We start from the raw sequence: 24,914 nt of genomic DNA, 5'->3' as shown, positions 1-24,914 counted from the left end.
GGATTTAGCACTGAGCTCACCAGTACCTTCCTCTCATATACAGTCACGGTTGGAAGCACACCCTACTAATTGGCACTGTTTTTTATATGTGGTCCAGAGACCACCAGCTTCAGAATCTTTTGAGCTGCTTGTTGAAAATATTGACTTTGGAGTTTAATTCAGACCTTTATAATCTCCTGGGATGGGTCCTAGGAATCTGTAACAGATCCACTGTTGGTGGTGGTGGTGATGGGAAGGCTCCTAGGATCCTTCCCTTCCTCTACAGCCAGAAGAAGCTAGGAGACTCCCTGAGAGCCCACCGTGTGCTGGGGGTGGGATTTTCATGGGAAGAGCACAGTGCTGTTTCCACCAGGCTTGGCTCTGTCTCTGAAGATGCATCTCCCACGTGGCACATGCAGTAAATGGGCCCATACGACGTCCATCTCCACTCACGGAGCAGAAGAATCTGAAAACACAACTGGGTCCAAGAAAGAGGAAGGAGGGGAATCTGTGGGCTCACAACTGGCCTAACTCAGTTCACAGGTGCGGGACACTAGGCAGGGTTTAAAAGGTAACCAAACTTCAGAGAATCATAACGATGAGCATTTGCTAGAAAAGCAGTTTCTAATCTTTGATCTTGGTACCTCTTTACAGTCTTAAAAATTACTGAGGATCCCAAAAGCTTTTGTTTATGTTCAATCTATCAACGTTTGCTGTATTAGAAATCAAAACTGAGGAAGCTTAAAGGTATTAATTCATCAAAAAAATCCCAACTTATTATAAGTTATGATTAGCATATTTTTATTTGAAAAGCTATATTTTTTCAAAGTAAAACAAATAGTGAGAATAGAGAAGTTATTTTACACTTCTACAAATATCATTAACGTTTGGCTCACTATAAGACAATTCTTGTAACTGCTTTTACAATCGATCTGCTGCAATATTTTGTTCTGTTTGAAGCATCTGAAGAAAACGTAGCCTCACAGAGACATGTAGTTCAAAAAGGGAGGAATATTTTAATAGTTTTTTAAGATAATTGTCAATATTCTTTTTTGATATGATTCCAAAAGTTAACAAGTGGTAGTTTTTAAAGCTTGGTTGTCATACGTTACATCCAACCATATCGAGGTACTCTGCTACATTAAAACTTACTAAAACCTTGAATAGATCTTTTACCCATGTATGATTTTGTAACTTTACACATGATATTTGGAAAATACTAGTTCACCTTAGTGTACAGATCTTCCAAATGTTGACACATTTTATTTTACAATGTGAAACAACTGTTGTATAAGTTTCTCAGAGGTGCTGTTACAAAGTATCACAAACTGGGTGACTTAAACAACAGAGATTTATTTTCTCATAGCTCTGGAGTCTAGAAGTCAGAAATCCTTCTGAAACCTGCCGGGGAGTCCTTCCTTGCCTCTTTCTACCTCTGATGGTTTGCCGGCAATCTTTGGCATTCGTTGCCTTGCAGATGCACCACTCCAATCCTGCATCTTCACATGGCATCTTCCCTGTGTGTTCACATTATCTTCACGTTGTCTTCCCTCTGCGTGTGTCTGTCTCTGTGTCCAAATTTCTCCTTTTTATAAAGACACTCATCATATTGGATTAAATGGCCTCATTTAAATTGGATTATTTCTGTAAAGATCCTATTTCCAAATAAGGCCACGTTCTGAGGTACTGACGGTTAGGACTTTAACCTACCTTTTTTGAGGGATCCAATTCAAGCCCTAACAACTACAGTCATTAACATCGCCACTGAACTCACTCCAAAGAGTCTGCTGTTCTCATGGAGCAGCCAAGCTCACCTTGGTGAATACAAGTGTTCCAGAATTCTAATTTTTCCTTGGCAGATTGCATTCTATCTTTGGCAACAAATACTCGTTTTCCTTGAAGTGACAGGCTCGCTTTGTTCATTTTTGAGAAAATGTCTGCCAAATACTTAAGTTTCTTTTTTTTAAAATTAAATTTAATTTAATTTTTATACAGTAGGTTCTTATTAGTTATCCATTTTATACATATTAATTAGTGTATATATGTCAATCCCAATCTCCCAATTCATCCCAGCCCCCTTTTCCTCCCTTGGTGTCCATACGTTTGTTCTCTACATCTGTGTCTCTATTTCCGCCTTGCAAACAGGTTCATCTGTACCATTTTTCTAGATTCCACATATATGTGTTAATATACAATATTTGGTTTTCTCTTTCTGACTTACTTCACTCTGTATGATAATCTCTAGGTCCAACCACGTCTCCACAAATGACCCAGTTTCATTCCTTTTTACGGCTGAGTAATATTCCATTGTATATATGTACAACATCTTTTTTATCCATTCCTCTGTTGATGGATATTTAGGTTGCTTCCATGTCCTGGCTATTGTAAATAGTGCTGCAATGAACATTGGGGTGCATGTGTCTTTTTGAATTATGGTTTTCTCCAGGTATGTGCCCAGGAGTGGGATTGCTGGATCGTATGGTAGTTCTACTTCTAGTTTTTTAAGGAACCTCCATACTGTTCTCCATAGTGGCTGGATCAATTTACATTCCCACCAACAGTACAAGAGGGTTCCCTTTTCTCCACACCCTCTCCAGCATTTGTTGTTTGTAGATTTTCTGATCATGCCCACCTAAGTTTCAATAACCACAGTTTGTCTGTTATTTTTTCAGATGAAAATGGAGCTCCATGTAAAAAGAGCTAGTTCAGCTTTCAACTCAATCACTTTTCTCTGTGACATCCTGTGTGAGTCAGGCTCCTGATTAAAAACCCATGTATGATTTTTCAGGCTTGACCATAGGCGGTTACAAAGGCTTTGTCTGGCCGGCCTCCCATGGGCAGCTGACCTACCCACACCACCCTTGGTAAACAGCCGCTCACTGCAGACTCTGAACAGAGCTGCGTCGAGCACTCAGGCCCCCGTCTGTCATGCTCTTTGTACAATATTCCCTCTCCTAGCCCGGGCAGCTTCATTCCTCGATCTTGGGCAGAGGTTTTCCTGCCCAAGACCTCTGAGGCCCTGGGCAGAGGTCTTGGGCAGAGGTCTTCTGCCTTGGGCAGAGGTCTTCCTCAGGTGGCCGTGCTAATGGGAGAGGAGGGGAAACGCTTGGAGAGCCCCCTCTCCCCACTCTGACTCAGTACCAGTACTTTTCCACACCGAGCCCGGGCCTGAGCCTTCCTTCCTGACTTCAGGGTCCATAAAATGGCCAGAGCCTTTCATTCAGGGCTCCCTCCACAGTGAGATGGACCCAAGTGTCTGTGCTGATCCGCCTGACACTGGTGTGCCCTTCCACGGGGGAAAGCAGAACAGAGGGAGTCAGTATTTCTTCCTGTTTGAGCCTCTTGTTTATACCGCTCCCAGTAAGTGATTAACACTTTCATTTTTGGCTTGTTGCTTCGATGGGCTACTCGGACACACGACAGCTCATTTCCCTCTGTCTCCCAGCTCAGCTCAGCTCCGGACACTCAAAGGGCATCTCCTTGCAACTACTGTCATACTTTGGGTGGTAGCAAAAGTTCTCTAGGTGTGCTTCTCACTGAGTCATACAGAATATTAAAAAGCCGTGTGGGCTTCCCTGGTGGCGCAGTGGTTGAGAGTCTGCCTGCCAATGCAGGGGACACAGGTTCGAGCCCTGGTCTGGGAAAATCCCACATGCCGCGGAGCAACTAGGCCCGTGAGCCACAATTACTGAGCCTGCGCGTCTGGAGCCCGTGCTCCGCAACAAGAGAGGCCGCGATAATGAGAGGCCTGCGCACCGCGATGAAGAGTGGCCCCCGCTTGCCGCAACTGGAGAAAGCCCTCGCACAGAAACGAAGACCCAACACGGCCATAAATAAATAAATAAATAAACCCAAAGCTAAAAAAAAAAAAAAAAAGCCGTGTACTCATGGATTGAGTATAATCACGTTTTAATATTTCTGACTTCACAATCAAGGGCATTCTTAAGTGAACCTGGTCTGCAAGAGAAGACCACAGTGACTGCTGGTACAGTTTGCTGCCTCTGCCTTGATTAGTTCTAAGGCAACAGAAGTTTTACCAACCATTGCTCTGGATCACCAGTGCAGATGTCAACACGGTGAAAGAAACAACATGTTAGTGTTATTATGAAAATAGTTTTGACCTTGAGGACCCACTGAATGGGTTTCAGGGACTCCCACGATCTCTGTACCACACTTTGAGATCTACCTACAGTGTGAATATATTCTCTGAGCGACATATCCTCCTTCTTAAGTAATCTAGCAGCATGGTATTACAGAAGCTGCTAGAAGATTTAAAGATTTGGAAATTCAGGATCTCAGCTAGCCTTCCATCTCTAATATCTGGTAAACTACCAGACTAAGCAAGCACGTATGTGCTATTCAACTTCAACTGCGAAAGCTACACGTATTCAAGTGTATGATCAAAATCCCTGAACCAGGAGAGGGTCTGCTGTGGATTTGTCTTCCTTGAGCCAAAGCCAAAAAAAGAGAACTTATACTTCCTTTTTCTTGTGAACTAAGTTCCATGTAGAGAGAGCACAGCATCTGCTACAAGAGAGAGACTCTAGCGAGTATCTTTTACTGGCAAGGTTAAAGATGCTGGTTTTCCCAGAGACAACTGCAAAATCAGGGATCTCAAATGGCAGCTGAGTGTTTCCATTTGAAGTGTCTCCACTGCAAAATCCTTGGAAACCTGTGATGACAGTTGTAGCTAATGATCCACAATAAATGTGTACAATAAATATAGGCCTGAGAAAGAAATGTGAGAGATTTTTAGTCTTGCATTAATATTTGTAAAACAAACACATAGTCATTCCACCTGCTTCCTTACAATCCTCCAGGAGTGTTCGAGATGATAATCATACTTAACTGAGAACACAACACAAAGCCCTGTCCACTCCAGCCCTGATGGTCTTTCCAATTTCATCTCTTCTGGGTTCCTGGCCTGGCTTCCCCTGTGCCAGCCACACGGAGCACAGCAAGTCACATTCTCTTAAATTCCTGCATCATTACCTATCCTGTCCTGCCTGTGATGGCTTTGTTCCATTCCCCTGACCTCCTCAATTGGCCAAAATCTGAATCATCCTCCAGGACTCGGCTTATGCCCACTGAAAGTCTTTCTGGTGCCTGACATTTTGATTATCTCAGACATTTTGACATTCCAACTTTTCCAACACCAGCAACCAATTCTCTGATTCTCTGGACACAAACCCGGTGTCCTACAATTTAATTTGGTACTGACACTAACCACTTGGAATTAGCATCAGTTCCCACAAGTGAAAGGGCTCCATCCTGCAGACTTCCCCCACTTCAGACACCAGTTGTAAGCCCTGGGCTTACATTCTTCTGACTGAGCAGCTATCAATTAGGGATTCCCTTTACTGCTTCCTCAGTTTCAATAAATTGCTAAAATATTTCACAGAACCTAGGAAGGCACTTTACTTACGTTTCCTGGTTTATTATAGAGGATACAAATTAACAGCCAGATGAAGACATGTCTAGGGCAAAGTCTGGACGGGTCCTGAGCGCCAGAATTCTGTCTGTGGATCTGGGGTGTGCCATCCTCCCTACACATAAATGTGTTTGCCAACTCTGAAGCTCCCTGAACCCCATTGTTTAGGATTTTTTATAGAGGTTTCATTACATAGGCATGATTGATAAAATTATTGTCCATTGGCGATTGACTCAATATTCAGTCCCTCTCACCTCCCCAGGTGTTGGGGCCTGAAAATTTCAAGCTCCTTCAACATCAAGGTTTGGTCTTTTGGTGATTAGCCAAAAAGTGTCTAGGGGCCTGCCAAGACTCGCCTCATTAGAAAAAAAGATACTTTTATCACCCTTATTACTCAGGAAATTCCAAGGGTTTTAGGAACTCTGTGCCAGGAACCAGGGACAAAAACCAAATATCTTTCTATGATACCAAAGACCTTAGAAGCCAGAGCATTATACTTCATCTGTATCAGTCATTCAATCCCTGCACTCAATCCATACCCATATTTCCATATCTCAGATCGGGGCTCAGGGACAGGGTGACATTTAGACATGGGAGGAAGTTCAAGGATATGGTGAAGGAGTCTAATGGCTCTCATTGTTTGATAATTTTGAAAAGGTGAAAATTTAATTAAAAATTTTAGACTACAAAATATCCACAGTCTTTAATAGTTACATCTAAATTTCCTGCTTTATAGCTTAATTTCAGAGGCTGGCTTAGTAGTCATAGTAAGCACCCTGGGATACTTCTGTCACAGTACTTACTACACTTACTATATTAATTGCTCATTTATTTGTTTATTCCACGACTGGGTTTTAAGTAGGAAGTCTTCCCTTTCAATTTCTCCCCAAACTAGCAATAATTCACATTCCCTACTTTCTGCCCTATCCTCTGCTCCGTATAGAAATCTGTCATAGCATCTGTAACAGATTATGGTGGTTGCTTATTTACAAGTTTCAAAATCTGATTGCTAGACCATAAGCCAATTGATGATTTGGACCACTATTTATTGGTCTTACGTTCCCAGTGCTTGATGTTCTGTCAACATTTATTGAATGTTGGAATCCATGAGTTGTCTGCTTCTCTAATGTCATCACCTCCAACTTGTCTTGACCTGTCACACAGTCAAGTAGCTCCCTACATATGTTTTCTATCTGCATTCCTGAAACATAAGTCCCATCTTTGTTTCTTGAGCACATGGACTACTACGTCCTCAAACTCCCTAATAACTCTGTGCTTCTTGCTTGCCACATCACTAATTCCCGATTTCATCATATTATTCATTCAGCTCTGTGCATTAATTGCCCACTGCCAGACCTGTAACAGAAGCTCACCTGAATGGGCTTTTCTCCATTGATTTCTGCTGTGGGTTATCTCTAATATTGAAGGTCTTGGAGAAGCTGTACATTTGGATGACACAAAATCTGAAATAAATACACAACTACATCCACCTGGAGCATCCACAGACTCTTCTATGTAGAATTATATCAGTTTCTTTGTCTCTCTAATGGTAGTAAAGATTAGGACGAAATGAAAAAACATCCAAAGGTAATATAACAGCCACAGTGTATTTCTGATAAAAAATTGAATAGTTTGTACAAAATAATCATTGCACTTCATCATATCAAGGTTAATTATAAAGTCAAAGTAGCAATGACTATAAGATTATGTCTAAATAACATGAATGGATAATTTTTTCTTAAGTGAGACTTGCTCACTTTTGTTCCTTCAATATTTATTTATTATCTGCTACATTCCAGGTGTTGTTTTAGCAATCAAGCACTTTTCTTGCCCTCCTGGAGTTCACGGTGTGGATGGCTAAACACACTGTATATAAAACTCATTACATTATATAGTGCAATAATGGCCAGAATATTTATTCACATATTCATTCAGAATATATTGTTTGAACCTGTAGTATGTGCCAGACCCTGTCATGATTTTAAGTTATGTGGGTTTTCAATATTTGATTAGTCATCTCTGTTAAATCTCTTCATTCTTTTTTATTAATACCTTCAAAAATAATTAAAAATGACTGAAATGGTGAAGTCTTAGTAAATAAGTAACAATGAGTTTAAAAGATGGGTTATATTTCATTAAGAGAAATTTTAGCTCTTCATACATTCTGTAAGGGAGAAAATGGTCACACTGAAGAACTATTCAATTCTGCTGTCTAAAAGGGGACCACAATAGCATTGTCTATGAGTCCTAGAAAAGGAAAATTATTTTAAGTGGATCCTTCGAAATGTGAAAAAAGAGGTTTACTTGTTTAAAATGAGGTATTATTGCAATGGACTTCAGAAGAGTTAGCTAGTCTGACATGAGGAGAAATGTTTAAATTACATGATTTTCCAATAAAGATTATAATCTACCATGCTCTCAGCATGAAAATATCTGAGTGGTACAAACAAAATTAAGGATGGTTTCAAATCAGGTGATGATAGTGCGTGGGTATGGCTATGAGCTGTCATTTCCTTATAGAACAAAATAAAAAGGAGCTTAGTATTTTTTTGATGTATGTACTTATTTCTTGCATCAAAGGAGAGTTCTGGTAGGAAAATAATGGCTATTTTTGCTTCCAGTAACAAAGGACAGCTTTATTTTTTTTAAATTTATTTTATTTTATTTATTTTTTTTTTGGCTGCGTTGGGTCTTTGTTGCTGTGCGTGGGCTTTCTCTAGTTGCGGTGAGTAGGGTCTACTCTTCGTTGCGGTGAGCGGGCTTCTCATTGCGGTGGCTTCTCTTGTTGCAGAGCACGGGCTCTAGGTAGCATGGGCTCCAGTAGTTGTGGGTCACGGGCTCTAGAGCACAGGCTCAGTAGTTGTAGCACACAGGCTTACTTGCTCTGCAGCATGTGGGATCTTCCCAGACCAGGGCTCGAACCTGCATCCCCTGCATTTGCAGGCAGATTCTTAACCACTGCGCCACCCAGGGAAGCCCCAAAGGGCAGCTTTAAAGTAAAGAAGTGACAACTGGCTTGATAACTCAGAATCAAAAAGAATTACCAAGACCCGACACAGCCAAAAATAAATAAATATATTAAAAAAAAAAGAATTACCTTTGCGTGAAATATCCAGAGGCTCAGAATTGGAAACCTGCAAGCTAGTGCCAGCATTGTCTGGTGAAACTGGAGGCATCTGAGCCTTAAAGCAGGGGAGACATCTAATGGCATTTCTTACTACAGACAAAGAAAAACAGAGTAAGTCCTACATTGTATGGAATATATATTTTTAATTAAATGAGGTATTGGAAAATTGAAACTGCTCTCAAGTTTGAAGCCATAAGATTTGTGAGAGTACCATATTCAGGAAGATTTCCTAGACATGGAAGAAAATAGAACATTACTTCTAAGGAGTATCTAATTGACACCCTGGAGTAATTTAGTTTTAAATGGGAATTGTTAATTTGAGGTTCAATATTCCCATTTTGATAAACAATAGCCTTACCCACTAAAAGTCATGATTTTATGATTTTTAAAATAATTTTATAACAAAAGTCAGTGATCAAAAAGGAAAATAAAAGTTTTATAGTTTTCTTTAAACATTTTGACCTACTTGATTTCAGAAACCAAAGAATAGAGTTGCTTTTTAATGCTTTTGTATTTATGCATAATATTGTATTCATTTCTGCCTTCTTAGCTGCTCCAATTTCATTGCCTCTGGGTATATTAACTGAAAAGATTAAAAACATAAATTATCTTAACGAATAAAATGCTTCCATAGACAATGTAAGAGAAAAAACTATAATTTTATGGGGACGTAGTTTATACTGACCATGCTAATTGCTACTCTGACCAAAATTACATTTTCCTTGGGTGGGCATGTATTTTGTAACTCAGGAAAAGAAAAACTTCGGAGGTCTTTGACCCAACCCATTACTTAATTATTCATAACCATCATAATAGCTTATATATTTTTCTTTTTCCATTTATTTGAATCGGGATTTAAATAAAGCATATTTTGGGGCTGGTCGACATGCCTCTCTAGACTTTCGTGTAGTCTGGATTGTGCAGATTGTGTCCTTGTGGAATTGTTTAACATGTTGCTCTGTGTTGTAAATTTCCTGTAAATTAAAAGTAGCTCCAGAGGTCTGATCAGATTCAGGTTGGAGTGCCTTGGTAAGATAGTGAATTTTTCCATCAGGAGTCACTCATGTCTATCTATTTCTCTTTTGATGATGTCAGAAACCATTGATACTTAGTGCCTAAGTCCAACTGGGGGTTTAGAAAATGGTGACATTCCAATATTATCAAACTATCATTTTTTTCTGGTCTTCTTTTACTTGGGATACTTTTATACATATTTATTCTTTTTATCTCTTATTTGGTTTTGCCTGGTGGTATAGTTCACATAGCATACACAGGATAAATGCCTGGTATTGTTCCCTTTATCTACCAATGTTCAAGATAATGAATTGATTCTTCATCATTCTCCAAGGGTGACCGATTAGGTTTTTTTTTTTTAAACACCCTTATGAACTCATGAACTTAACCATACCTGGTTTCTCCATCCACAGTAATTATTATCATTTTTAAAGCTAAACATAGCCCATATTTGGCCAGTTTGTACCTCGTTAAGCTGACCCCTAAGTCCTATTGACATGACCTTAGTATTTGTTGATAGCTTCCTTGATAACTGATATGGCAAGATTCTTTGGATTCATTTTATACTTAGCCTATTGCAAATCTGGAATTAGCCATTTCTCTAAGGATCTGTTCCTTTTACTGATGTACTTGGAGACCACAATCTGGGTGCTAAGGGTACTCATTGCTACTGGGTTCATCATTGTTTTCAACTTTTTTATGTAATAAAGTGAGGAAATACACAAAAATATATATACAAGTATAGATAGATATTAATATGAACATGTATGTATATGCTATCATGAATTCTATTGATACATCCAACTCAGTTTCAGGACTACCATTTTTTTTCCCTGTTGTTGTTTATGTTTTCTTATACTTTTTTAATTTTAAAATTTTATTTTATTTTTGCCTAACATCTTCTATATGCACCTCTTATGCCCCCCACAATAAGAATAAAGAATTCTGGTTTACAACCACACCAGGAATATCACTAGAATATCACATAATTACTCAATTAGTTTATTCCACATCCACATATAACTGTTCCAGAATAACAATACCAGCCTGCCAACTATCAACACTACTGCCAACAATATGATTAATGGAAAGAGTTTAAGATCCTGTTTTCTTTTAACATTTTTTTATCCTTAAATTATATCTCAATAAGCAGTGAAATTACTGTGTTTTAATGTCACTTGGAACAGTTCCTTTCTATGTGATTGTGCCACCAACAGGATACTCATTTAGTTTTACTTTCTTTCTTTTCTGTTTTTGAGGATTTAAAATTTTTTAAATTTTATTTTCTAAGGGCCAAATTTAATCCTTACAGTTTTTTCAGGGGAGGGGCAAGTTAAAGAGAGAAGTCAGGGGTAAAGAAAAATCTAGGTTCAGAGAAATCTAGTAAGTCATCCCAGTCAAACAGCTAGAATTTAAACCTACATTTCTGCAGAAGTCCAACGTTTTAAGACCATATTACCATGACGACTTTGAATAAATTTCATGTTAGTCTAAATGAACTATCAAGTTATAATCAGTAAGTTATTTTCTGATTTTGAGTATAGTTATTGCTGAATGTTTAAGTAAAGGAAAAACGAATTTTTGCTTCCACTCTAGTGACAAAATCATTTTGTAAAATTATGCAGATATTATATATTTGTTGTTTTAATTTTGGATTTATAGCAGACATGTTTGTAGGAATATGTCTTTACCATCAGTCCCTTTATGTGTAAAGAGGTACCAACATTCGTTCATTTACTTATTTAGCAACTATTTATTGCATTTCTACTGTGCTAGGTAATATGGTAGTTATTGATAGAGGACAATAAATAAGATGCTGTCTACTCTCAAGGAGATTGCACTCTAGAGCCGTGAACAAACAGTTTAGTTGGGATTAACATATACACACCACTATATATAAAATAGATAAACAACCAGGACCTACTGTATAGCACAGGGAACTATATTCAATATCTTGTAATAACCTATAATGGAAAAGAATCTGAAAAAGAACTATATATATATATAACTGAATTGCTTTGCTGTACACCTGAAACTACCACAACATTGTAAATTAATTACACTTCAATTAAAAAAAAATGGTTAAAATAAAGAAAAGGTCACCAGGTTGGAGGATGAGAGGAATGAGATATTTTCTGTGTAAAAGAGTAGAGAGGGTTGATATTTTGAAACACTATCTTCTGTGTATTTCTGTCTCTGTGACTGACTCCTTTTCCCCTGAAGGCTTTCCAACATTAAAATCAGATTTTGAAATAATAAAAAGTCTCCATGTATTAATGTTCTTAAAATTAATGTTAAAATGGGCTTTCCTAACTTATTACAATTAAAGTTGAATTACTTTAAAGAAAAGCATTGCTGTCCTATTTTATTTTTTAAATACGTAGAAGAAAAAACAAAGCAGGATTTGCTTATAAAGCACAAAATAAATATGATTTTGGAAATGTTCATTTAATTTCATCACTTATGACAAGGCTGAACAGACTACTGTAATAAAATTTACTCTATGATACCGTATCATTCATGGTGTCATTGTGTAAGAAAGACACATTTGTTTTACTATCTTCTTTACATTCTGTACATTTTCTATCATTGTGCAAAAGTTATTATTGAAAGTCTAAAATCATAATTATTTGTTGCAATAAATATGTGACTGTCAAAACCAACATGTCTCAGTAATTGACTAAACCTATGTTCTAGGAAAGTAACATTTGTTCATATGTTTGTGTGTATGTAAATCTTAAACTTTTATGGGCTCTAACATATTGTGCTTTGGACATTTTGAATTAATGTAAATACATGTAGTCTTAAAAAAAGACTTTAAGATTTATTACCCAGAAAAGGGAGAAAACAACTCAAGAAGAATGAAGAATCAGTTTTTTTGAGTTTCATCATGTATTTTTTTTGATAAGGCCATAGCAGGCAGTGTCTTAAAAGCAATTCTGAATTGCAAGAGGCAAACACTTGAGAAGAAAAAGTGCTTTGGAATGTTAAGGACTTTTCTTTGCATGTCAAGTATAAAGTCTGGCTGAATCAGGGCATTGAGTTCCATATCTTAAATCACAGAGAAGAGAATAATGTGTAACAACAAAAAATATTTTTCCACTATTCAGAGAGCAGATTCTGAATTGGGTTGAAGTCTGAAGAACACTGCTAAGGATGGAAAGAACATTTTAGATCAGTGTAAGAGTTCTGATACCATCCTCTAGTGTCTGAGAGGGGGAGGCTTGGAGAAGGAAGGGCAATAGAAGTCCTAGATAGGTTTGGAGACATGAATTCTGGGGAGAGGCAATATTGCAGCCTTCCCTCGTGATGGCAGAGCAGAGGTGCTGAGGATGGAGAGATGTCCTTCATTCCTGTGAGACACAACGGAGATCAAAAAATTCCACCGGGCCAATGCAGGGTGCAGAAGATAGCTGAGAATTAAGAGCCACTCTGCCTCTTGGGGATTCCTCTAAGAAATAGTAATAAGAGATGCGATAGGGGCTGAATCAGCAGGAAAGACCTTTAAGTGCTAGCCTCCAACCCAATGACCACCATATTTTATGCAGAGAAAGCAGAAATTCTGAGTGTAGTTAGGGTCATCAGTAGAGCAAGCTGAGGGCAACCACCAAGATGAGGAGAGAAAATCCTCCCATCACCAGAGACGAGCAATAGAGGATGCCACTGGGACCAGATGCCCCTTTCTAAATATGAGGAGAGCATGTATCGCTCTGGTGACAAGAGAAAGAGAAAGGTGATGGCTGAGAATTCTAGAAGTTTTCTAAAGCCTGAAGTCTCCTTCCTAAGGCCATTTCCTTAAAAGTAGATACTTTCCAGGGTTCCCATCCGACCTTTTTGTCTCCTTACTTGTAAACTCCTCCTGGCTGATCCCATTTAGGCCCATCCTACACTCCCACCCTTCCTGCACTAATGATGCCCAAATCCCTCTCTCTAGACCAGACAGCTTTTAAATTCAGACCCATGTATACCCTCAACCTGTCCAAAAGGAAAGGCATCTTTGCCTCTAGATCTGTTTCTCATTTCAGTGTATGACACCTCCTTATACCGAGGTGTCCAGACTTCTGGCCTTATACCCTTTCCCTGCATCATCAGCCAGTCAGTCACTACTCTTAACACTTTCACACGTTCCCACTCTTGTCCACCCCCTTTGCCACTACCTCAGTTCAGGCCAGATCTAAGGTCATGTCTCATCCACATTATTAAACAGTCTAATTGTAATATAAAACAGTCTTGTTTTAAGCCTTGCTTTTTACCCAGTATTCCCTAAACCATAGTCAGAGTGGTATTTTGCAAATTCAATTCTGATTAAGTTACTTGTGACTTAAACCTTCTCTGTTTTCAACAACTCCAGTTGCTCTCAGGACAAACTTTAAACTCTTTAGCTTGATAAACAAGTCTTTGCATGATATGGTCCCAAGTAACTTTCCAATCTTATTGTCCTATTCACCACCTTAAACTATGAGCCCCAAGTATATGGACTAGCATCTGTATTATTTCAGAAGCCCTTGGCTTTCTGCACATGCGATTTCAATTACCTGAAGCATTCCCCTAATCACCCTTCCCCACACTCACAAATAAGTGCCTCAGTTTCCCATCACTGGGTCTTGCTTGATCTTTCCCATGAATGATTTTCTTGTTGTTGTTTTGTTTTGTTTTTTGTTTGCATTCTGTATTTCATCATTTTAACACATCAATTTGAATGAGCATCTCTGGGATAGAGTCTGGGACATATTGTGTATATATATATATATATATATACATATATATATATATATATATATATATATATATATATATATATATATATATATATATATATATATATGTATATATATAGTTTTCCTAAATGATAAAAAAAAGGGAAAACGGTTTAGCCCTTGTCTTGTGTTAACGGCACCACCAATCATCTTGAAACCAAATCAGAAACCAAAGTCTCCTCTTCCGTTCACCCTTTATATTGAGTTCATCATGAAGCTTTATTAATTCTCCATATGGATGTGGCTAATACCTGACATACATTTGCACATAATTCAATATTAGTTGGATAAATATTACTCCAGAGTGGGTGAAGATTTTATTTCATTGATGAAGATAAGAAACCTGGAAAAAAGAGAAGGTGTTTTTCTATATTACCTTGAATCTTTATTTAACTCATTTTTATAAGCTATAGAGAAAATCAATGTTCTTCAATGGGTTGCTTCACCTTTAAACCTGGATTTTCTTTGCATGGTTGACCCTCAGTAACTTTGATTACTACAGTGTTATCACCACCATATGAAAAAAAATAGTTAATTATGTCAGGGGATAGCTGATATAGGATAACTCTGAAACATTCCTTTTTAAAAAAAAAAGAAAGTTAGTTCATTTATTTTATTTTATTTTATTTTATTTTATTTTATTTTATTTTATTGGAATATAGTTGTTTTACGATATTGTGTTGGTTTCTACTGTACAGCAAAGTGGAGTTCCCTGTGCTATTCAGCAGGTTCTCATAGTTATCTATTTTATACATATTAATTAGTGTATATATGTCAATCCCAATCTCCCAATTCCTCCCACCCCCCCTTTCCTCCCTTGGTGTCCATACGTTTGTTCTCTACATCTGTGTCTCTATTTCTGCCTTGCAAACAGGTTCCTCTGTACCATTTTTCTAGATTCCACATATGTGCGTTAATATACGATATTTGTTTTTCTCTTTCTGACTTACTTCACTCTGTATGACAGTCTCTAGGTCCATCCACCTATCTACAAATGACCCAATTTCATTCCTTTTTATGGCTGACAAATATTCCATTGTATATATGTACCACACCTTTTTTATCCATTCCTCTGTTGATGGACATTTAGGTTGCTTCCATGTCCAGGCTATTGTAAGTAGTGCTGCTATGAACATTGGGGTGAATGTGTCTTTTTGAGTTATGGTTTTCTCAGGGTATATGCCCAGGAGTGGGATTGCTGGGTCATATGGTAATTCTATTTTTAGTTTTTTAAGGAACCTCCCTACTGTTCCCTATAGTGGCTGTATCAATTTACATTCCCACCAACGGTGCAAGAGGGTTCCCTTTTCTCCACACCCTCTCCAGCATTTATTGTTTGTAGATTTTTTGATGATGGCCATTCTGACCAGTGTTAGGTGATACCTCATTGTAGTTTTGATTTGCATTTCTCTAATAATTAGTGGTGTTGAGCAGCTTTTCATGTGCCTCTTGGCCATCTGTATGTCATGATACTATACAGATAAAATCCTAAAGATGCCACCAGAAAACTACTAGAGCTAATCAATGAATTTGGTAAAGTTGCAGGATACAAAATTAATGCACAGAAATCTCTTGCACTCCTGTATACTAACAATGAAAAATCAGAAAGAGAAATTAAGGAAACAATCCCATTCACCATTGCAACAAAAAGAATAAAATACCTAGCAATAAACCTACCTAAGGAGGTAAAAGACCTTTACTCAGAAAACTATAAAACACTGGTGAAAGAAATCAAAGATGACACAGATGGAGAGATATACCATGTTCTTGGATTGGAAGAATCAATATTGTGAAAATTACTATACTACAATCTACAGATTCAGTGCAATTCCTATCAAATTATCAATGGCATTTTTCACACAGCTAGAACAAAAAATCTTAAAATTTGTATGGAGACACAAAAGACCCCGAATAGCCAAAGCAATTTGAGAAAAAAAAAAAAAAAATGGAGCTGGAGGAATCAGGCTCCCTGTCTTCAGACTATACTACAAATCTACAGTAATCAAGACAGTATGGTTCTGGCACAAAAACAAAAATATAGATCAATGGAACAGGATAGAAAGCCCATAGATAAACCCACGCACCTATGGTCAACTAATCTATGACAAAGGAGGCAAGAATATACAATGGAAAAAGACAGTCTCTTCAATAAGTGGTGCTAGGAAAACTGAACAGCTACATGTAAAAGAATGAAATTAGAACACTCCCTAACACCATACACAAAAATAAACTCAAAATGGATTAAAGACCTAAGTGTAAGACCAGACACTATAAAACTCTTAGAGGAAAACATAGGAAGAACACTCTTCGACATAAATCACAGCAAGATCTTTTTTGACCCACTTTCTAGAGTAATGGGAATAAAAACAAAAATAAACTAATGGGACCTAATGAAACTTAAAAGCTTCTGCACAGCAAAGGAAACGATAAACAAGACAAACAGACAACCGTCAAAATGGGAGAAAATAATTGCAAACAAATCAACAGACAAAGGATTAATCTCCAAAATATCCAAACATCCCCTTTTGATCTTACTATAATTGTTCCAGCTCAGACTTTCGCCATCACAGCACTAGCCATTTAACAGTTCCCTTTGTTTCTAGTTTTGCTCTTCAAACTACTAAAATGGAAATCTAATATTATTGCTATACCATTTAAAACTATCCTGCTTCACTAGCTCTCCATCACCTATTGCCTACATGCATGACATCAAGGAAGGAAGACCCTCATTATTTCTTTTGCTTCCCTCGTGTGTCTCACTATTTCCTAAAGACTTTCTGCTCCAGTCCTGTAAACCAGGACACTGTACTTTCTGTAAAGAGTCAGATAGTAAATATTTTAGGCTTTGTGGACAAAAGGTCTTTGTCATGACTATTCAACTCTGCCATTGTAGCACAAAAGCAGCCATTGACAATACATAAAGGAATAGGCATGGAAGTATTCCCATAAAACTTCTTTTATGAACACTGAAATTTTAATTATATGAAATTTTCATGCGCTATGAAATATTCTTCTTTGATTTTTTTCCCCCAACCATTTAAGAGTTTAAAAAGCATTCTTAGCTCACAGGCTGCATGAAAACAGGTGGTGGATTTGGCCCATAAAGAATAGTTTGCCCACCCTTGCACTAAGCCATTCTAAGAACATTGAATGTGCCATGAGTTTTCTGGCACATTTTTTCTTTGCTTGATGTGGTCCTACTGTTTAGACAGGAAAACTTTAACCTAAGTGAAGCTCAAAGAGAAGCTAAGCTTCATCAGCATCTTCTGTGAGGTGTTCCCTAATCCTTATACTCCAAAATGGGGAGAGGTTAATTACATCTTCTTTTATGTTCTTTAAATATCTATAGCACTTTTCATGCTTTATTGCAACTATTTATTTGTGTATCTATCTCCACCACTCATTGAGAGTAATGGATTGTGTTTTATCTATTTTTGAATTTCTGGCTCCTTGGCATATAAAGCCACTTAACATTTTTGTTTTATGGGGTCATCAAGGAAAAGGACAGCTGGAGACTGAGTCCTATTTTGTACATAATCAACTGATGAGCAGAAAAATTTCAATATGTGCCATGAGAGAAGTGTTTGGATGAGAACAGAAAATAATCCAAATGAGAGATAAAATTTTGGGTATCTAAAATAAAGTTGACTAGAAAGTACATTAAAGTATATATTCCTTTTAAATTACAGGGGGAAAATGCTTTGGAAGTTAAAATAAAAACAAAAGTTCTCTTCAGTTAAACAAGATGTGACTCTTTATGCTTTACCTTTTCTTGCATTTTATAGTTCATCAAAAACACATCAGTTTTTGAAACTTCTGTAGGTAACAGAAATAAAAAAGTACATACAACCCCTTTTGTCTAGAGTTAAATTTTCATATTATCCAGTTAGAAAAGTCATTTCTCATTTTATGAATTGAGTATTTTAAATGAATCTGACAAGGAAGATAAGTGTCCAGAGACTTTCTGTGTCACTTTTTCATGGAGATGATTCTCAATATATAATTTGGAATATAACATATGTAATTATGTATGGAATTTTGCAGCCTGTCAGGCAGATTGTCACAAAAAAAGTTTGTAAAATATGTATGCTCAAGGTAGATACCTGTTATTACAGAAGCAAGCAGAGGGCCATGAGTAAATGAGCACCAACCCAATGAAATTATTTATAAGTAAAACATCTGAGAGATTTTTTTCTTCTTCATAACATGTGTATAATGTGACAAACTTTCTCCTTATTTAGAGTTTTTCTTTTTTCCAAAATTTTAGTGGAAGAAATGGAATTTTCAAAAATGAAATGGATTGGGACTTACCTGGTGGTCCAGTGGTTAAGACTCCATACTTCCACTGCACGGGACGTGGGTTCAATCCCTGATTGGGGAACTAAGATCTCGCATGCCATATGGTGCAGCCAAAAAGTAAAAAAAAAAAAAAAAAGAAGAAATGGATTTTGGCTGAGGGTGGGCACTGAGATCAATGGGACCTTGTTTTGTATTGAACGTATCTGATTGATATTGCTTCACCTAGAGACCTAACTTACAAAATATATTCCTCTCCCTGATTTACAAGTTTTTTGAGGACAATGAGTAGGTCTTTTAAAATCCTTTCTCCTCCATGCCAAATATCTAACATGGTAGAATGGAATCTCCTTGTAAAATGTAGCAGGTTGGTGTGGGCATGAGGGTTTATGTTCTAAAGTTCACATATAAAGCAAAACTTGAACCTGTGAAAATGCTCTTAAAATATCTTACATCACTAATAAAAGAAAACAGAAGTCAGGTATAACAACTTTCAATAATTCCAGCCCAGTTAGATTTTCCTGAAGCTTTGAAACAGATGATAGGTTTCAGAACAGATGAAGTACTTTGCTTGCATTTTAGGGGCCAAGTTGAACCCCCTTAAATGCACCCCATGTGTTTATATGCTATGACGATATTTAATGTTTAATATATAGAGCTGAATTTCTATAACTTAAATATGTTTACAGTGTGATCTTATACATGACAGGGGCTCAATGATTATTTGTTGAATAATTGATGGAATGGGCAAATTAAAATATTACTTTTTTTCTAGAAGATAACAGATAAGTATTGTACAAAAATTCCTTAATACTCTTGTCAGTCTTCTCTCTAGAGCAGGGAATTTATGACAAGGTCAGTTCGTACTCTTTACAGAAAAGGTTGAAGTATTTGACTGGAAGTCAGGTATTATTCTGCAACTCAGGAAAACTAGGGGTCCAGTCCTCTTGAGTTCTGACTGTTAATATCAGCTACAGATATGATCTTAGTTCTGCTGGCAGTTTTACAGTTGAGAGATCTCTAAATGTGCATAGCTATTCTGGTCAAATCCCATTTGTTATTCCAGCCTTATGGGAAGTGATGTTTTTACAGCTTTGCTAAGATGCCCATGCCCATCAGCGGGTACCAGAGCTACACTTGTTAATAATGCTTGGAAAATCTGACTTATTCAGAATCCAATGCAATACAGTTGGCATGATGCCATGACCTAAAATGGTCTTGTTAAAGGAATCCAGAAACATAATTTGAAATATTAATAACTACCAATGCTGTTAATTTCTCTTTGTTATTATTCTGTGATAGAGTTCCCAAACTCACTGAGTTTATTAAGGAAGTGACTATCCTCATATAATTATTAAGGAAACATGATTCATTATTTTATGGGCAAGAGGTGAACAAGATAGCCGTTGAAGCCAGATATCTCTGGAAAACTTACTGTTAGGGAAACGAATTGAATGTTTTTTCCCTGATGTAAAAACAAAAACAAAATCTGAACAGAATTTGTAATAAAGACAGTAGTAGGCTTAATGGTAATTTTAAAAAGGAATGTTTGCTGTGAAAAAACTTGCTTTTCCACTCTTAAGAGGATTAATGGTAATTTAGAAAAGAATATTTGCCACAAAAACTTACTTTCTCAATTATAATGATGGATTTACAAATATGAAGATCATGAATGTCTAGTCCACTCTTTAGAGGAAAAATAAATCACCATTATAAATAGGAAACTATCATTTTCCTTTTGGCAATTAATATCTTGGCTGTGAAGCATGTTTTTATTGTCTTGTCCTTCATAAACCTAAGTGGATTTTTTTATGGTGGAGAAAGTTTTTGAAACTGTGATTAACTTTGAAACAAGACTGTAATAACAGTTTATGTAATGTCTGACTTCAGATAGGTTGATTTTTATTAATGCATAGACAAAGCTACTCAAAAAATTCAGCAGAAAATTTATAGCAAGATGAAGTGGCATAAAAGATGAGAAAAGCATAAAAGATGAAAAAAGCATAAAAGATGACATCTTGAGTGGCTCTTTCATGCCACTCAAGATGTCATTTTGAGTGGCATAAAAGCGCAAATTCAGATAAGGAAAAAGGAATCTTGTGTTTTGGTTGGTTTTTCTTTTGGACAGATTAATTTCTGGTTAGGGAAATATATCTGCCACATTTAGATACTTTTGCTTGAGTTTCATGCAACTGATTTCCATAAAAATAAAAATTTCACTCATATAACGGGAGAAACAGAGAGCTACACAAAATAAACATCATTCCCTTAATTCTTCAGTGTTATTTATTTTGGAATGGGGATTATAAAATATGTAAAACACATAAAAATACTATATAAATCATAAAGTCATTTCTACAGCTTGTGTGAATCCCTTACATACATATTTCTTTTAGGATATAAAAAGATCATTTGGAAAATATAAAGTGTTTGCTGAACAAATTATAGAATCAATCACCTAGTAATAATAATATTTCATATTTACACAGTGCTTTACAATTTACAATGCACTTCCACATATTTTATATCATCATGGTTTTAAGTGATGTCTCTCCTTTAAAAACAAACATTTACACTAAAAGTTATCCAGGTACCACAGGTGAAAGAAACTGAAAAGAGAAAAGCCAATGAAAGATGATGAATCAATTAATCAGAAGATAGATGATGTATTAGAAACCAATTTGGAGGATTTCAAGGCACAAACGGTCAATGATATCCATATCAATTACAGGGGAGAAGTCAAGTAAGACTCAGACTCAAATTTGTCCATTAGATTTGACAATTGGAGGGAAAATGGGGGGAGCAGATAGAGGGAAATTGTGGGCAGAGGAGGATTTGCTCTGAAGCTAATGGAGTTTCAGCATCAGGACCACTCAAATGCAAATTCTCCTTCATATTCCTAATCTCATGGTCATAATTCATAATCTGTCTTCTTAAAGTTGACCTCAAATCTGTATAAGCTTTAGGTCCCACAGTGCCTGATCCATTTCTGACTTTGGAGGTGGAAGCCTGATACAATGAATCGAGATATAAATGGGAGTGGAGAGGAGCAGATAGGGAGTGTGAATTATTCTTTCAAGAAGCTTGCCTACGGACTTCCCTGGAGGTCCAGTTGTTAAAACTCCGCACTCCCACTGCAGGGGGCACGGGTTCAGTCCCTGGTTGGGGTAGGAAGATCCCGCATGCCAAGTGGCTTGGCCAAAAATAAATAAAATAAAATACAATAAAACAGTAAAATCTTGCCTGTGGTCAAGCGCGCTGTGCGTATATACGAAGAGCCAGCTTCATGGGTGTGTGTCCAGTACATTAACACAGGGCCCTGTGCACAGAAGGGCACCACACTTGGGGTTTATTGCTCTTCCACTGCTGTCCTGATATTATTAACAACTCTTTTAATTTATGTTTTATAAGTGAGGGCTGATCAGACAGGGAAACAAGCACTGGGGCCCTGTCTCCCCCCACTTCCCTCCCCCCGTACGAGGCTCTCTGCTACTTGCTTCCCAAACCCCTGGCGCTCCGGGCCCACTTGGTCTCTGCCTCTCTGCTGCCCCTGCCCCTAGAAGGAGCCTGAGCATGGGCACGAGAAGGGTCAGGGGTGGACATGTTCATCCTGCCATGTCTTGAGGCTGGGAATGGTGACAGCTGGCACATTTGGGCTGGCAGCATCATGGAGTGTTGGGTGTGTGGCCGGCCAGAGGCCATGTGTCAGCAGAGACTAGCATGTAGTCCATCTCGGATCCAGGTACTTAGTACTTCCCAGCGTGGAGGTTTAAAGATCACTGGGTTTGTATATATTAATCCCATCCTCCTAATTTATCCCTACCCCAACCCTTTCCCCTTTGGTAACCATAAGTTTGTTTTCTATGTTTGTGAGTCACTACTGTGTATAAAATAGATAACCAACAAGGACCTACTGTATAGCACAGGGAACTACACTCAATATTTTGTAATAACCTATAAAGGAAAAGAATCTGAAAAAGAATCTATCTATCTATCTATATATCTATATCTGAAGCACTGTGCTATATACCTGAAACTAACACGACATTGTAAATCAACTATATTTCAGTAAAAAAATAAATCATTGGGTTTCACCCATTTGTGTGGCTTGGAGTGACTGGCTTGTGGGAAGGGAAGGTGATGGCTAGCCTTTCCCAGGCCACACCCTTCCCTGGGCTGTAGTGCATGGATTGAGGGTGATGCAAGGGGATCCTAAGGAACACAAATGCCCGACACGGTGAGGCAGGATCCCCGGGTGCCGTTGAGGGTCTTCACTTGAAGGCTCTGTGACTGTGAAGGGAACCTCTCTTCCTCCTTCCAACTTTCCTGATTCTGGCATGGATTTGTCTCTTTTGGCCAGCTGAAGGCACCCTCCGGGGATGAGCCACAGAATAGGAATTTTATCATCTTGGTGTCGTCACATACAAGGTAAATACTCTGATATTTGTATTTAAAACTAGCATGACACAATAGAAATATGAACGGTAAAATTTATGCTAAAAATTTAACATTTTAATTTGACTATATTTCGAATGACATTAAATAGCAAATACAAAACAGCATGACAAGTCGAGAGAAGGAGAAAGAGAGAGCACAGAAGACAGGAAAACTGCTTTACATGTACCTTTAAGGGCACTTTCCTCTACTTTTTCAACAAAGGGCTGTGTTTTCACCTCGCACTGACTCCGACAAATTTTGTAGCTGGCCTTGTATGCATATGTTCAGAAGAAAAAGTAGGAGAAAGAAGACACGTGGGAAAAGCCGTCTGCTTGATGTGAAATTTGACTTTGATAAATTAGTACCATCACCTCTGATGGAAGGAGAGAGTTTTGCTGCTTAAATTACTCGGGTGTGTCTGATTTGTGGAGCCTGGTTCAGACCCTGTGGCCTAGCTGCAAGGGAGGCGAGCATTTCACATTTTGTTTTATAGTCCTAGGTAGTCTCTGTTTCCTACTAAAGGCCATCAAATTGGGGATTGTCCAAACCTAGGAAGTAGTTCAGATGCTGTAGGAAAAAACTGTAGGTGCCTCACTCATATCCCTTGAACCTTATCCCTTTCATTGTCCTCTGACTGACTGTGACATCCCGTTGCCACTGTCTTTGCTTGATGGCTATTTCCAAATCCAGTAAAAGGGGCTCTGTTCATTCACAGGGCTGGCTGGAAGTGCTGGGTGGAACAGGGTGCCTCAGGAGAAGGCCTCAGCCAGTGACTGATAAGCGTTCCCTCTCTCTTCCCTCTCTCCTTGGGTGGAATAACAATGAGATGTGTGTTTTTTACCATTTCCTAGAATTTCCAAGTGGGATTATGCTCTAAACTCTCACTGTGGCAGTTGGCTTGATAACATAGCCTTTATTGGCTGCCTTCCTTTGTCTGATCCAACTCCCCTCTCCTAGTCATGTTTCCTTTACTTCCCATATAATCACCTTGTACTTGAATCTTTTCCTCAAAGTCAGCTTCTAAAGGAACTCAAACTAAGATGCCAAACAGCAAAAAGAGTAGCAAGTGTCTACCTCTCCTCGTGACATAAACTTGTGCTTCTCTGCTTCAACAATGGCTATCTGTTCACATTTCCTTAATAACCCCTATCTTTCTGTAATGTAAAATTTCTCTAACTTGTCCTTTGGTTAGACCCACAAGATCTAGGACCATGTGACTGTGTATCCCTGGAATGCATTGCAGAGGCTGTGTGTAACGGTGCCCAGTAACTATATTAATACACATGTGAACAAACTCATGAATGGTTATGTGTTTATCCCAACATAACAGCTCATGAAAGATTTATATGAAAAATGTTCACCTTATTACTGTTATCCGAAATCCTGATTGAAAGGATTTTGATTTTCTCTGTATTTTCCAATCTGCCCATTTTATTTTTGGCCTGGTTGCTGTGTAGATTGCAGGCATGTGATCACACTAATTTGTGTATGTGAGGGTGTGCAAAGAACAATGCCTTACTGTGGCTTTTTTTTTTTTTTTTCTTGAAATTACAGAAAAATGTCTCCCAAATCTGTCTTCAACCTGGCGAACAATATTAAGCAGACACAAACTGGGGGGCAAACCTAGTTTCTCATCCCTGATGCCTGAAAGTTTTTGAGAAATCCAGGAGAATGTGTATCTATCTTATCAGAGACTCAGCTGTTCTATCCCACGAGTTTGGTTCTAGCCTTTTCCGTAGAGGTGTCCTTCAACATCTTTCTTACTGCGTTTTTGTGCTGAATTTAAAGTCAGTGAAATATGCCAGCTCAGGGCTTCTCAAATCTGAGGATCTCTGTTTCCTAGAGAATAAATTTGGCTCACCAGAGTTATTGC

This window comes from Eschrichtius robustus, chromosome 14, assembly GCF_028021215.1.
Source record: "Eschrichtius robustus isolate mEscRob2 chromosome 14, mEscRob2.pri, whole genome shotgun sequence".
In the NCBI taxonomy this organism is placed as follows: Eukaryota; Metazoa; Chordata; class Mammalia; order Artiodactyla; family Eschrichtiidae; genus Eschrichtius; species Eschrichtius robustus.
Note: the sequence above shows the minus strand (reverse complement) of the source record.